General features: G+C 42.5%; 1 long non-coding RNA gene across 1 annotated transcript in view; it reads right to left on the bottom strand.

Moving 5' to 3' along the window:
- Positions 1–14,143, bottom strand: part of LOC130860881 (uncharacterized) — a 38,503-nt gene that overhangs the window by 4,859 nt on the left and 19,501 nt on the right. Inside the window, exon 3 of the long non-coding RNA XR_009055523.1 lies at positions 4,676–4,935. This is a non-coding gene — a long non-coding RNA (uncharacterized LOC130860881). The remainder of the gene's footprint in view (positions 1–4,675; positions 4,936–14,143) is intronic.

Raw genomic sequence — 14,143 nt, 5'->3', positions numbered from 1 at the left:
AAAAGCTTCTGAATCTCCAGACTTAAGGGCGCTGACACTCATGGCTTCATCTTCACGTCCCAGGGGGAATGAGAGCTTGTTGGAAGTTGTTAGGTCTCAGATATTATTTTCATAAATGGGGTTGATCCTTCATTCATTGGTAGAGCAGAATTCATAGAGTCTAAAGTATGAAGCAGGGAATTCCCTGGTGGTCCAGTGGTTAGGACTCCGCCCTTCCACTGCAGGGGGCGCAGGTTCGATCCCTGGTTGGGGAACTAAGATCCCAAACCATGTGGCCAAAAAATTAAAAAATAAAGTATGAAGCAGAGTTTAGATTCTGGTTGGTTCCTTGGGAGACATTTGTTTCCTAAGTTAGCCTTTCCAGATATGAGATGACAGCTGCTTCCATTTTATTCTTCCCACGTAAATGCCTAAAGGTGCCTATTGGGAGAGTAGACAACCAAGAACACAGTTTCTAGAAAGTGTGGAGAACATCCTCCTCTAATTCCTGTAGGGAGACATTTCTCCAAGAAAGTCTTGTTGGGAAAAAAGACACTGGGGACCTAGGGATACCAGCACCTAGTGCACTGGGCACTCATTTTTGTAGAAAATAGCAACATAAGAGGATGCTGCTTTGGGCTGGGGAGAATATTTGGGGAAAGTGAGAGAGTGCACAGAGACAGTGACACAGAAGACAAAAAGGAACTGGCTGGGAGTTTAGCAGTCACTGTCGTTAAACGGGGTCCTGAGAATCTAGCTGGTCTTCACCTCTTATACATGCCTATCTTGGGCGAGACATTGATTCAACAAACATTACCTGAACCCCGACAGCGTGCTACGCACTGCGCCAGGAGTTAACAAGAGGCAGCGGCCACATTTGCGGCTGGAGCACATTGTGTGTCTGAGCACAATGCTTCCTGCTCAGGGCTCTGCTTCAAGAAAACGGGTGTTGCAATCCGACAGATAAGAGTTCAGACCACAGCTCTGGCACTTACCGGCCATCTACTTTTGAGCCAATTAGCAATCCCGCATTTCTAGTTTATAAAATGGAAATAATAGTATTTATCTCAAAATGTTGCTGTGGAGAAGAAGCAAGGCGGTGGCACATAGGAGGCCCCCTGCAAATGTGTGCTTTGATTTTTCATTCAATACATATTTATTGCTATTATTCTGGTCCACATTCTTGCTCTCTGAACTCCATCACTTTTGTCTCCATTATTTCAACATCTTTGTAAAGACAAGAAGAGACAGAAGAACATTAGCCAATGTAGAATAACAGCTTATACTAACTTGTCTAAATAGGCATTTTACCTGCCAAATAGTTTGGATTTTCCCCCCAAAAGAGATTTTTAAAAAAATCTCTCTCTAATTAAATCAATGGGCAGAATGCCTTCTTCCTCAAGTGACAGCTGACATTGCTGGCAATACTTCTGTATGAGTGTCTGGCAGGTGACCATCGAAGGCGGCCACAGAGGTGGTTAGTGCAGCCCTGACATGAATGGCCAGGCAGCCTTGGCAAGTATCACCTGCTTGGAATCCTCTGCTGCTGGCAGAGGTGACCAGGCAAGATCACACATCCAGACAAGGTTCAGGTTTGTCCCATTGTCACTGAGAGCCCAGAGAGTCTGACTCCAGTGAAAAAGAATTCTCAGGGCAACCGTAACACTTCAGGTTTGCACATGCTCACACACACATACAATACACCCAGAACCAGAGCCAGGATGATGTCTCTAAGCAAAGAGCCTACAGTGCATCCTGGCTACAAAATAAATAAGCTATAAAAGACATTCCAGGCACTATTGGAAGTATGCGTATAGGTGGAATGTTAGATGATATTATGGAATTAGGGCTAATATGCTTAGGTACGAGAAGAGTATTGTACATGTGGGAGACTGGCCTACTTGGGAAATATATATTGAAGAACTTAGGGGCAAAGTGTCATGGTGTCTAGAAAATAATTTCAAATAGTATAGCAAAATAGAAAGATAAATAGATAGATAGACCAAGAGATAATGCAAATATGTCAAAACGTTTACGATTGTTGAATGCAAGTCAAGGGCTTATTGGATTATTTTTTCAACTTTTCCTTATGTTTGAAATTTTTCATAATAAAAATAGGGATGGAGAGAATTACAAAGTATGAAATAGCCACAAAAACACTAAAAAGCTGAAGTTTTTCATGACCATCCTGATTCACCTGAGTTTTACACAGGATATTAGTGTGAATAGGGATGAGAGGAGTGTAGAGGATACTTAGGGGGGCTTACTGCAGACCGCATGGGAAGGGGCAGAGCCACCCAGAACAATATGATGGACATCTCTAAAGACCTTTATCCTACTCAGCTCCTTCTCTTACATGTTCTCACTCAGGCTTTACAAACAACCCAATGAATGAAGTAGGTGTCACGCTCTGGTTTTTTTAGTTATGGGAACTGTAACTCAGAGAGATTGAAGTCAGTTACCTACAGTCATGTGACATGTGACAGCGCCAGGACTAAGCCCAGGTCTTCTACTTTAACTCTTGTACTCTCGGGACTTCCCTGGCAGTCCAGTGATTAAGACTCTACACTCCCAATGCAGGAGGCACAGGTTCTATCCCCGGTGGGGGAACTGAAATCTCGCATGCTGTCCGGCACAGCCAAAAAAAAAACAATCTTGTGCTCTTTTCTTGACATCGTGTATCTTGCTGTGGGTTCTCCCAGAAGCAGAACTTTAGACAGGAATTCAGGTGCATTTGGGAGGTTCCTGGGGCCAGTAGTGGAGGAGTGGAAAAGTTGCGAATGCATATTGAGCCAGTGACCAGAGTGGCTAACTAGGGCTAAATCCCACAGGGAAAGTGGGAGATACAATATAAAACATATGCCCCATAATGATCCCAACCAGGGGTGAGGGAGCTGGGATATTTATTCCCCAATTACCAAGAATCCTTGCTTGAGGACTGCTCCTAGGAGTGTTAATTCCCCAGCACTTCCAGCCTCAGACACAGAAACACAGACAGAAGGTTGACCTGTGCACCCCGGCTCAGTTCATTCAAAGGATGTAAATAGCATATTGACAGTCTGGCTTTAGGGAAGCCCAGCCTCAGCTGCTGCCTTTCCTCTCTTTACCAGCCAGGCGCAAGAAGTAGAGATCATCTCAGACTCTTAACACCAGCCGAGGAAATCCAACCCCTGCTTAGGGTAAGGTAAGATTTAAAGGCACCCATTCATTCAGGTGGAGCCACATCTGGGAATCACAACCTAAGAGGAGCAGCAGCTCCTGACCTGAGGGGTGTGGACATGCAGACATACATGTGTACACAGCATTGCTGGTTTTGAAGATACCTCAAGCCATATAAGGCTAAGAATGAACCACTCAGAGGGAGAAGTTCAACAGCTGTTTGCCAGAGCGTAAAAGCAAATGAATGGGGCTCATCATACAATCAGACACTACATCAAGCCCCTCATTACAACCAGAGACGGGTTACAGGCTGGAATGAATATGGGCCCCAGTGGCACGATCCAGCATCCCTTTCACACCTCATTATTCATGCTGCATGCAGTGCTCTGAACAAGCAGACACATCCAACTGAAAATCGCTTACAAATGGGAAAATACTGGGCAACAATGCTTTATTTCAAATCCGTTTTTAAAATTTTACAGCCACTATAGCTCCAGCAACAGAACTCAAAATATTTCACTCGCAATTCTGCAGCTACCAGTAAATCAGTCAGCTGGTTTTTTTTCCATGTCTCCTTCCAGAGAAATAGAAGTCTCTCAAGGAACTAAACTGTAGAGACGAGACATGTTAGAATGGGGCAGAAAGAGGCAGGTCACCTAAAGGAGCGGGGATGTTCACATGCTTGGAAAGGAACCAGTCAGTCTTGGAAGTGCTGACAAATGACAGTGACCAAAGCAAGCCCCAGACACTCTGCCCAGCACCCTCTCGGGAGATACAGAGCTTTAGTCAATGGGTTTTGAGTGTTTCCAATTCTGCTGGCAGGACAAGCCCTACCATAAAATCAGGTGGTCTTAGCTGGAAACTATGAGATACACTTTCTCTGTAACTCTTGTCTTCTGGTTCCCTGTAGATCTGCTCACAAAGATAACACTCCAGTCCCGCTGACTCTGAGCATTTCTGATCCCCATTGCACTGAATCTCTCATGAGAAACCAAGAAAGTTCATCTTTTTTCGCTAACAATTATACAGGACTGTGTGCCTAGCACTAAGTACTTTATATAGACTCACTCTTTTCAATCCTCTTGAAGACTCTAGGTGGTAGACAGTATTATGGTCCCCATTTTGCAGACGAGTAACGAAGAGTGTAAGTGATTTGCCCAACGACACGGAACTAGTAAAGAGGCAGAGCCAGAACGTGAACCCAGACAGCCTGGCATCAGAGCCCATGCTCTTAACACCATGCTACATTGTCTCTCGTTAAGTCTTGGGGATTTTGTTCGTGATAAAATATACATACCATAAAACTTTGTTTTAACCCCTTTTACGTGTACAATTCGGTGGCATTAAGTACATTCACAATGTTGTGCTGCCATTTCTACCGTCTATTTCCAGACGTTTACCATCTTCCCAAGTGGAAAGTCCATACCTACAAAGCAGCAAGTCCCATTCCCACCCTCCTCTCCCCTAGCCCCGGGTAACCTCTGTTCTACTTTCTATCTCTACCTATTCTAGGTACCTCATATAACTGGAACCCTACCGTGTTTGTCCTTTGGTGTCTGTTTTATTTCACTTTGCGTAAAATTTTCCGAGGTTCATCCATGTTATAGCGGGCATCCGAATTCCATTCCTTTTTAATGCTGGGTAGCATTCCATTGCAAGTATATACCACATCTTGTTCATCCATTCTCCCATCGTTGGACATTTGGGTTGCTTCTCTCATGAGCGTTTGATGCTCCCTATAATTTTATCCCCCATGGCGTCTTCTCCTTCTTCTTTGGCCTCCTCTGCTCCTTGCCTCTGGGGAGAGAAGGCATCATAGTGTTGGGACAGGTGTCTCTGTTGCAAATGATATTTATCTTTCTCTCAGAAAGCCAATACATTGTCACTCTAGTGTCTACCTCAGGCTTTCGTTAATTACATTTAAAGTAAAGATAGACTCTAAGTCCTGACACATCTGGGCATTGACATGGCTAAGTCTCCTGGTCTTGAAACTGGGAAGCCACAAAGTCTATCCTGAGATAAAAAAAAAATATACACGGTTCCAGATGCAAGCATTCTCCATGTCTGACAGGCAGGTGTATGCTTTTGGAGGCAGCTTTATGTTTATATGACATTAATTTCCGTAAGTGCAACATATGCTTTGTATACTTAGCTGCTGTTTATTCAAACCTTATCATGTGTCAGGCACCATGCTAGGTACTTTTCAAATATTATCTCATTTAATCCTGACACCAAGCCTGCAATAGCAAATATTATTACCCCCATTTAATAGATAAGAAAGGTTAAATAATTTTCTCAAGATCACACAGCTAATAAGTATCAGACGGCTACATGCTACTCCAGCAGGTAGCTGAGCCATAATTTACTTACCTGGTGGCTATTTTCATTGAGTAAAAGTTTCTGTTACTTTAAGGAATATATAAGGAACGTCTTTATGCACATAGCTTTATCTTTCCTTGAGGTTAGTTCCTGAGGATGTGTCTCCAAAAGTATTATTACTGAATCAAATACTGTGAATATTTTTGTGGCTCTTGAATTGCTACAATATTTTCCAAGAGGCCAACAAAGATGGCTACTCTGAGATTTTATGCCAAGGGTCCAGAATTGGTGAAATTGCAGATCAGGGAGGCAAATGTTGAAGCCCTCCCATCACTGCTGTGTGAGTTTTTGTTTGTTTTTTGAGGGGTGTTGTTTTTCTTGTATCTATCTGATCCAACATCCTTAACCTGACCCTAGAATTCCAGTTAATCCCATGGCACCAAGTCTGACCTTCCTCTAGTGATGTTCTGTGCCCCCAAGACATTCTTCCTTCTGTTCCCTCTTCTACCAAACACCCACCCACCCTCACCCCCAACAAACCTCCTTTATTTGTCAGGGCTCATAACTGTCATAGAAAAAAGGAGCCTCTGAACAAATTCACACCAAGTCATTAAAGAGTGACCACAACACCCAGTGGTAATTTGTAATTTGTTTTTAAGATAGGATGCCTGGGGAATTTGTTTTAAGGAATAATGAGACAAGCTCTCAGAGTGGTGTATATGAGGATGTTCCTGGGGGTGTTAATGACATCAGCAGCTGGTTAGGCAACCTAGATGCCCAACAACACGGGATTGTTAAATAAATTATGATAAACCGTTCATCCGAACACCACAGAGCTACTAAAAATGGTGATGTAAATGCGTACTATTGACTTGAAATGGCAGTATTAAATGAAGGGGGCCAAATTATAAAACATTTAATGTAATCACAATTTGGTAAAGGAAATAAATACAAACATACATGCATATATCTTTGTGTGTATATATACACATGTATATCTCTGTGTGTATATATTACATCATATATGTAACATTGTATATGTATTATATATATATAATATCAATACATACATAATCAACAGCCAAAAAAAAAGAAAAAAACAACTAGAAGGATAGTCACCAAAATGTTTTCTTTAGGAAAGTGGGAGTAAGGATGATATTTTCCCCCCTTTAAACCTATTTTCTAATTAACATGTATTACTTATGTCATCTTTTAAAAAAACTTTTTTGGGGATGGTTGCTTAGAGTTGGCACTGCCTTGGAGAGAATGAGCATGTAAGGGCATATTTCAAACACTGAGCCAGGTGGGTGGGAGAGACATGGGGGCTGGGAGCTTGTCAGAGGGTGGGGGCTGGGAGCTGGGAACACGTCCATCCACAGCACTGATACTGGCCACTCCACCTGCCCCTCAGCCTGGCCTCTCCTCACGATGCCCCGAAGGAGAAAAGGGCTCGCACCACGTTGCCGCTCTCCGAAAGGCTATAAAAAGCGAGTTGATTTAGGATTCTATGAATCCCTACCTACTCTAACATATGTTGAACATTTCTGTTGTGTGCTTTTGTTAAAAATGCTTTTTAAATGAGCTGGTGCCCATATGCCCCAGGAACCTAAAATGCGGCTAGGTAGGCTGGCACAAGTCATGTTTCTTTAATTCACTTCCTTGGGTTTCTAATGAGCTCAATCCCAAACATGCGGCAAACCAGGGAATGATGCTCTTCCCTTATCTCCCCTCGACCTTCCTGGGGGAAAAAGAAAAGGTGGAGATGTCTTACAGCACCTATCCATTTCCTGAGCACTGGTTTTAAACATGGTTTTGTATTTAGTTTTTGCTTTTCGGGGCTTGTTTGTTTTAGCTATTCTGGAGCATGGCAGGCATTGGTGCAGGGGGCATTTAGGATGGTATTAAGAACATGGGCCTCAAGCTAGACAGAGCTGGATTTGAATCACAGTCCTGAAACTCACTAACTGGGTGATCTTGAACAATTTATTGAATCTATTCTATTCTGTTTCCTAAGCTGTAAAATGGGAATAATGAAACCTTATCTCATAGGGCCATTGTGGAGACTGAATAAGATAGCATGAAAAATGATTAGGAGGGACCCTGGAACATACTGACAGCTCAATAAATATTACTGTCCTTGCTCTAGTTATTGACGTATCTGCAGGGAATTATATCACAGTGAGATGAGTAAGTGATAGAGGAAAGCCAGGGTCTTGTGGAAAAACATACCAGGGCGCTTCCCACATATGTGGGGGAGTCAGGGAGCACCTGCAGGAAAAAGTGACATCAAAGTTGGGATCTGAAGAACTGGTAGGAGAAGTCTGGTGAAAGGGAAGGGATATGGGGAGGAGAAAGGGTAAAGGTCACAGAAGTGTAAATGTTCAGACAGCGGGAACTGCATGTTCCTGAAATTACAGTCATTTACACCCTTGCAACAACCATAAAGCAAACATCAATACTACCTCCATTTTACCAAGGAGAATACAGGCTCTGAGAGGTTAATTCATTTTTCCTTTATCACACAGCTAGTAAGTTATGGCTCCATTCTACCTTAGTAAAAAGAGACCCTCCAGCACCTCCTTATACTAAGTATGTAGATCCCTGTAGCATCCCATGAATTGTGGCCCTTGCTCAGGAATCTTCTTCAATTAAGAAACCTGGACTGGGTTAGCCTCTGAGGACACAAAGATGCTTAAGGCATGGCTACTGTGCTCCGGGAGCCCACAGTCTGACAAAGGAGGAAAACTTGTGATTAGTCATAATGCCAGACAGACTCTAAAATGCTGTAAGTAGAAATTAGAAAAGTCTTCACAGACGTGAAGTCTCCATGACTTCAAGTATAAACCTACTTGAGGGAGAAGGAAGATTCTGAGAGTCGGAAAGTGGCTCAGAAGATGCAGTCTAAGTAGAATGAACAGTCGGGATAAAGGTGTGGAGTTGGGTACGTGTGTATGGTATATGAGGACATGATGACTACATCTTCATGGCCACAGACTGGGAAGAGATGAACAGAGCGAAACGACGCTAGAAAGACTATGGGACCAAGTCACAGAGGATCCCGAATGCCAGGCTAGGGCAATGGGACTTCCGAAGCTGATGAGGAGACATTAAAGGTTGTTGAGGAGGCAAAGGATCTGGTCTGTCCTGGATCAGGAAGGCCTTTAGGAAGCCCTAAAAACAGAAGGCTTGAGCTAACAAATGAAATGTGGAGGGCATGGAGAAAAGGAGTCACTGAGGTACAGTGGTTAGGACCCTGGGACTGTACAGTGGTTAGGACCCTGGGACTGAATGGATTAGTGAGAGAAAGGCTACGGGAGCTCCAAGCCCCCACTTTCTCTACCTTCGTACCATGACACGGGAGCTCCATTCGTGTTCCAGGGTAGATGCACAACAGGCTTTTGGAAACTTCTCTGGATGCCAGGCAAGAAGGGTCAGGCCAGAAGCAAACAGGAAAACAGGAAAAGAACCACAGTCCTCTCCCTGCCACCCACCTAGTTCCCTGTGCCCAGGTCCTGTCATCCTGGCATCTTTACACTCATCACTGTGCTTAGTTTTTATGGAGCAGAAAGCAGGTGAAAAGTGATTCATAATTACTGTTTTCTGCCCCAGGAGCGTTACTCCCTTTGTACTCTAAGACATGTGGCAACTTCCCAATAAATACTTTTTAACAGTTTGATTGATTGGGTAGTTGGTTGATGGAAATGGACTAGCAAAAAATTTAGTCAGCTCCTATGAATTTTTGAGATTCTGGAACACTAACCCACTTAACAGTCCTGCCTTCAAAACAGGTTTCCCTTATTATCCTTATAATGACATAAGAACACTTACATGTTATGCTGAAGTTCCCAGGTCAAGACCACCAGATAAATAGAGAGCTTTTTTTTTTAAGGGTTTCTATTCCCTTTGTTATCTTTCTTTTTTTATTGGAGTATAGTTGCTTTACAATGTTGTGTTAGTTTCTACTGTACAGCAAAGTGAATCAGCTATATGTGTACATATATCCCCTCTGTTTTGGATTTCCCTCCCATTTAGGACACCGCAGAGCGTTAAGTAGCGTTCCCTGTGCTATACAGTAGGTTCTCATTAGTTATCTATTTTATGCATAGTATCAACAGTGTGTATATGTCAATCCCAATCTCCCAGTTCATCCCAACCCTCCTTCCCCCTTGGTATCCATATGTTTGCTCTCTATGTCTGTGTCTCTATTTCTGCTTTGCAAATAAGATCATCTATACCATTTTTTTAGATTCCACATATATGCCTTAGTATACAATATTTGTTTTTCTCTTTCTGACTTACTTCACTCTGTATGACAGTCTCTAGGTCCATCCATGTCTCTACAATTACCCAATTTCATTTCTTTCAATAGCTGAGTAACATTCCATTGTATATATGTATCACATCTTCTTTAGTCATTCCTCTGTTTATAGGCGTTTAGGTTGCTTCCATGTAAATAGAGAGGTTTTGATGATTTGCCCAAGACTATAAAGTGGATTGATGGACAAACTTGGTTGAGATAAAAGCTCAAAGCCACCACACCTTATCCTATATCCAGGTTAATGGGCTGGACCCCACACCCTATTCATCCTCCAAACAGCTGCCTATATGATCTGAAATTCCCACTGGGAAAAAGAAAAGTCACTAACAATGGGCACCCCTTTCCTAGAAAGCCTAGAAAACATCCTTGAAACAGAAATTTTCCTTCCATATTTTAGCTAACTTCCTAGATCACTCAGTGGTTCTTCTATTTCAATTTTATTTAACAGGCACCCAGACAGGTTTTTAAAACTTTCACTTCTTGATTAAATTTAACAATAGCCATCAATTCAATTCTAGAAGTGATGATTTTTGGAGTCGGAGAGAAGTATCTCCCCACCATCTTCCAGAGTGTTTATGTCATACCTTTCGGCAAGAGATACAGAGGAGTGCTTAAACTTAAGCACTTTAAGAGGCTTCTTAAACTGCGATCTGCCCAGAAGTCTCATTAAAAAGCAAATTCTGATTCAGTAGGTCTAGGTTGGGGCCTGATACTCTGCATTTCTAGCAGGCTCCCAATGCTGCTAGTTCTCAGACCACACTTTGAGTTGCAAGGACATAGAAGACACAGAGCAAATCACAAATTAACTCTAATTCTCCTTAAAGCCTTTTGGGGAACCACAGAGGCAGCTTGGTGTGGTGTTGGAGAGATTCAGGCTTGAATCTCATTTCTCCATTTACTAGCTTCTCTGAGTCCCAATTTCATTTTTTTGGAATTAAATTAGACAATGCACACAAAGAATGTAGCACAGGGCCTGACGCAGAGACATTGTTGCATCCGTGGTAGCTAGCAGTACTACTTTTGAAAATAACAGCAACAGGAAGATAAGTTGTTCTTTTTCCATTTACTCCCCTACAGAATTTTGAGGAAAGGAGTATTTGTGTCACAGCGTGCCCACCATTGTTTATTGAGCACCTGCTCAAGGCATTCTGGAACTCCCACTCCTCCATCCCCACTGCCCTGACAACGCCCTGCCCCATGGCTTGCTGCACAAAAGCAAATTCTACTTGCTCTAGAGGAACAATGTGTGTGTTCAAAACCCTGAGCAACCTAAATATTGCAGGAGAGAGCATAGAGGCCTGCTTGGAACTGTCACAGCTTAATGCACCATCATGCTTCTCAAACATTTGCCAAAGGCCTACCCTGAACGTGTCTCATGCTGATGTGATTTGAGGAGGAAGGAAGAGAAACCATGCTCTCAACCATCCTTGCATTCTGCCTGTTTCTCTACCTCCATCCCATCCAATGAAGATAAACTTTTCACCAAGTCCCAGAATCTGTTGTTTGTCCACTAGAATGGAAGCTCCTTGAAGGCAGGAATTGTTGCTTATTTTCTCCACTGCTATATCACCAGAGCCTTGCACAGTGCCTGGTACATGGTAGGTGCTCTGTAAATAGTTTATTCTGCAGAGGCAGCTGTGATAAAATAGCAGAAAGAGCAAATATGAAATCAAAGTAGTTTGTGTCCCACCCCCACCAGTCTCAGCTGGTATGACTTTTGTGCATGTGTGTGTGTATGTGTGTGTATGTGACTTTGAGCAAGTAGCTCATCTCATTAAGCCTCAGTTTCCCCTTCTGTAGACTGAAAATAATGCATACCCATCCCACAGTTCAGTAAAATATTGCATATAAAGCACCTGACACATGGCACATGATCAGTTGCTGGAAGCTGAATATTCAGTCCTCCCCTGTACCATTTGATATTACCATACTTTTAAATTGCACAAACATTTAAACATAGATGAAATGCAAAGATCTTTTGGAACATCTCCAAGTTAGAAAAATAGCCTTTGTTCGCCGGAGATTTAAATTATGCCTGTATATGTATAGAGACCTAAGAACGCATACGAATCTGACACTGACAAATGCGAGCATGTGGAAATGCCAGCCACTCTGTAATAAATCTGCTCTGGAGGAGGAGAGCAACGTTGCCTGGAGATTTTTATCCATCTGAAAATGTTACCATTCACCCAGGGAAAGCCAGGAAACGGCAGTGGGACAGTTGGATCTAAGTGCTCTGACATTTCATCACCGACTGACACCATCAATGAATTTAGAAGCCGGAAGAGATAGCCATGTTGCTTCACGCAGTGTTGAATTAAGAAAATGGCATATTACAAAGACAGCAAGGGAGCTGTCAAAGCCTAGGTTTCTGAGAGTTTTCTTTTGTCACAGACTCTTCCAGAATAAAGGTTAGGTATGGAAATGTCAGCGGCTGGGAGCTTTAGTTGAGAAGAACCCAAGAGCCCACTTTACAATAGTAGCTTAATACCCATTGAGTACTTTTCATGTGCCAATTGGGCTAAATGCTACTTGGAAAATCTTACTGAATTCCCACAAAATCGCTATGAAATATACGACACCCCTCCCACACACACACACACACTTCAAAGGTGAGCAAACTGAGTTGTAGGGGAGGTGGCTCGCCCAGGGAACACAGCCAGGGCTCCATTCTAGGTCCATGCAATGGCAGAGACCGCCTTAACATCTTTGGAAGATTGAGAGGTAGGGCTGCAGTGGGAGGAGGAGGATGGAAGACTCTCTTGACTTGGATGCTCTACAGAGTTTAGAGCCTCACAGTCAAGCAGCAAGTGCTTTCTGCCACTTAGTAGCTCCATGGCTTGTGTTACTTAGGCCTCCTCATCTAAAACATGAGGGATTTAATAATAATAATAATAATAGAATAATAATAATAGTAACAACTAACTTCATATTATGTGTCAAGCACTGTTCAAATATTTGGCACATGGTATCTCATAAAGTACTCTCAACAACTCTTATAAAGGAAGTACTATTATTACTCCCATTTTTCCAGGGACAGAATCTAATAATGATGGGCACAGAGCCTAGCATACAGTAAGTGCTCAATAAATGACAGCTATTACCGGGTATTGCACTGCCTTCTTGCTCACTTTTTGCAAGTTCTCCTCCATGCCCAGCTTTCTCCTGAACCCCCATCTCTTCCTTCTCTTCCTTCTGTAAGTCCCGTCCCCACGCCGAACTTGCCCGCCCCAGAATGTCTGAGATAAAATTCACCAGTACCCCCTCTAGTGCCCCCTTTCTCCAACTCCATATCTTATTTTTCTATGAAATACCAATATTTAACTCCTTAGCATTTAAAGTCTAGAGGAAAGATGCAACCAATTGTTGAGTAAACTATACATGCTGATTGTAAAATAAAGGTTATCATGAGAACTGGTCTGGAGACACTGAAAGCATTCAAAGAAAGTTTCATGGACCACCACTAATATCAGGAACAATTACTAAGAGCTTGCAGTGTGCCATACACCATACTTAGTCTGACTTTTTAATTACCTCATTTGATCTTGAATTAGACAGAGATATTGTCCTCACTCTGCAGGTGTGGAAACTGAGACAGGGAGTGTAAGTGACTCGCTCAAGGTCATGGTGCCAGAGGCTGGCAGAGTCAACGCTGTAACAGTGCTCTGACTCCAGAGCCAGGGCTCCCAGCCTTTGTACTTGAAGAGTCCTGAGTCAAGCAAGACATCTGTGTTGCAAGCCTATTTTCACCACTCTGGCCTTACATCCTTCATCTGTAAAGTAAGAGGGTGCAATGAATGATGAAGTGGATACTCTAACAATCCTCTCTACCTGTGAGGCTGAGATTACATCTCCCCATTTTACAGATATGGAAAAGAAGATGCAGTTCTCCGAGGTAGTAGAAAGCAAAGAACTATTTTCTCTGACTCCACACTCAGGCCATTTCCTCTTGAAGAGGCTGCCTTTCCAAGTTCAGGATCCAATCATCAGTCTTTATCGAAACCATCCATTTCTGGAATCAGTTTGGATTGTGGATGGAATCTGGTTTCCATTCAAGAATCACTTTTGTGACTTCAGCTCTTCTTCTTTTTCAAACTCATCCATTTCTCTCTCTCTTTTTCTTTTTTACTTCTGAACTAGACGTATTAATGAAAACTGAAATCAAATTTTCTATATTTTTCTGAAGTTGCTAGAATTTTATTCATTAGTTTCTGTCTCTAGAAACTCACAGAAAAGTTGGGCATCTTTGGGTCAGCTTTCAGCTCACAGGTCAAAGAAAAGAAATACAATATATAAAACTGTATATTAAATATATTATGAAGTATGAACAATGGTCCTAGCATCACATTGTCCAGGAAATATATTATT

Source organism: Hippopotamus amphibius, chromosome 9, assembly GCF_030028045.1.
Source record: "Hippopotamus amphibius kiboko isolate mHipAmp2 chromosome 9, mHipAmp2.hap2, whole genome shotgun sequence".
NCBI classification, from domain to species: domain Eukaryota; kingdom Metazoa; phylum Chordata; class Mammalia; order Artiodactyla; family Hippopotamidae; genus Hippopotamus; species Hippopotamus amphibius.
This window is presented reverse-complemented; position numbering and strand designations above follow the sequence as displayed.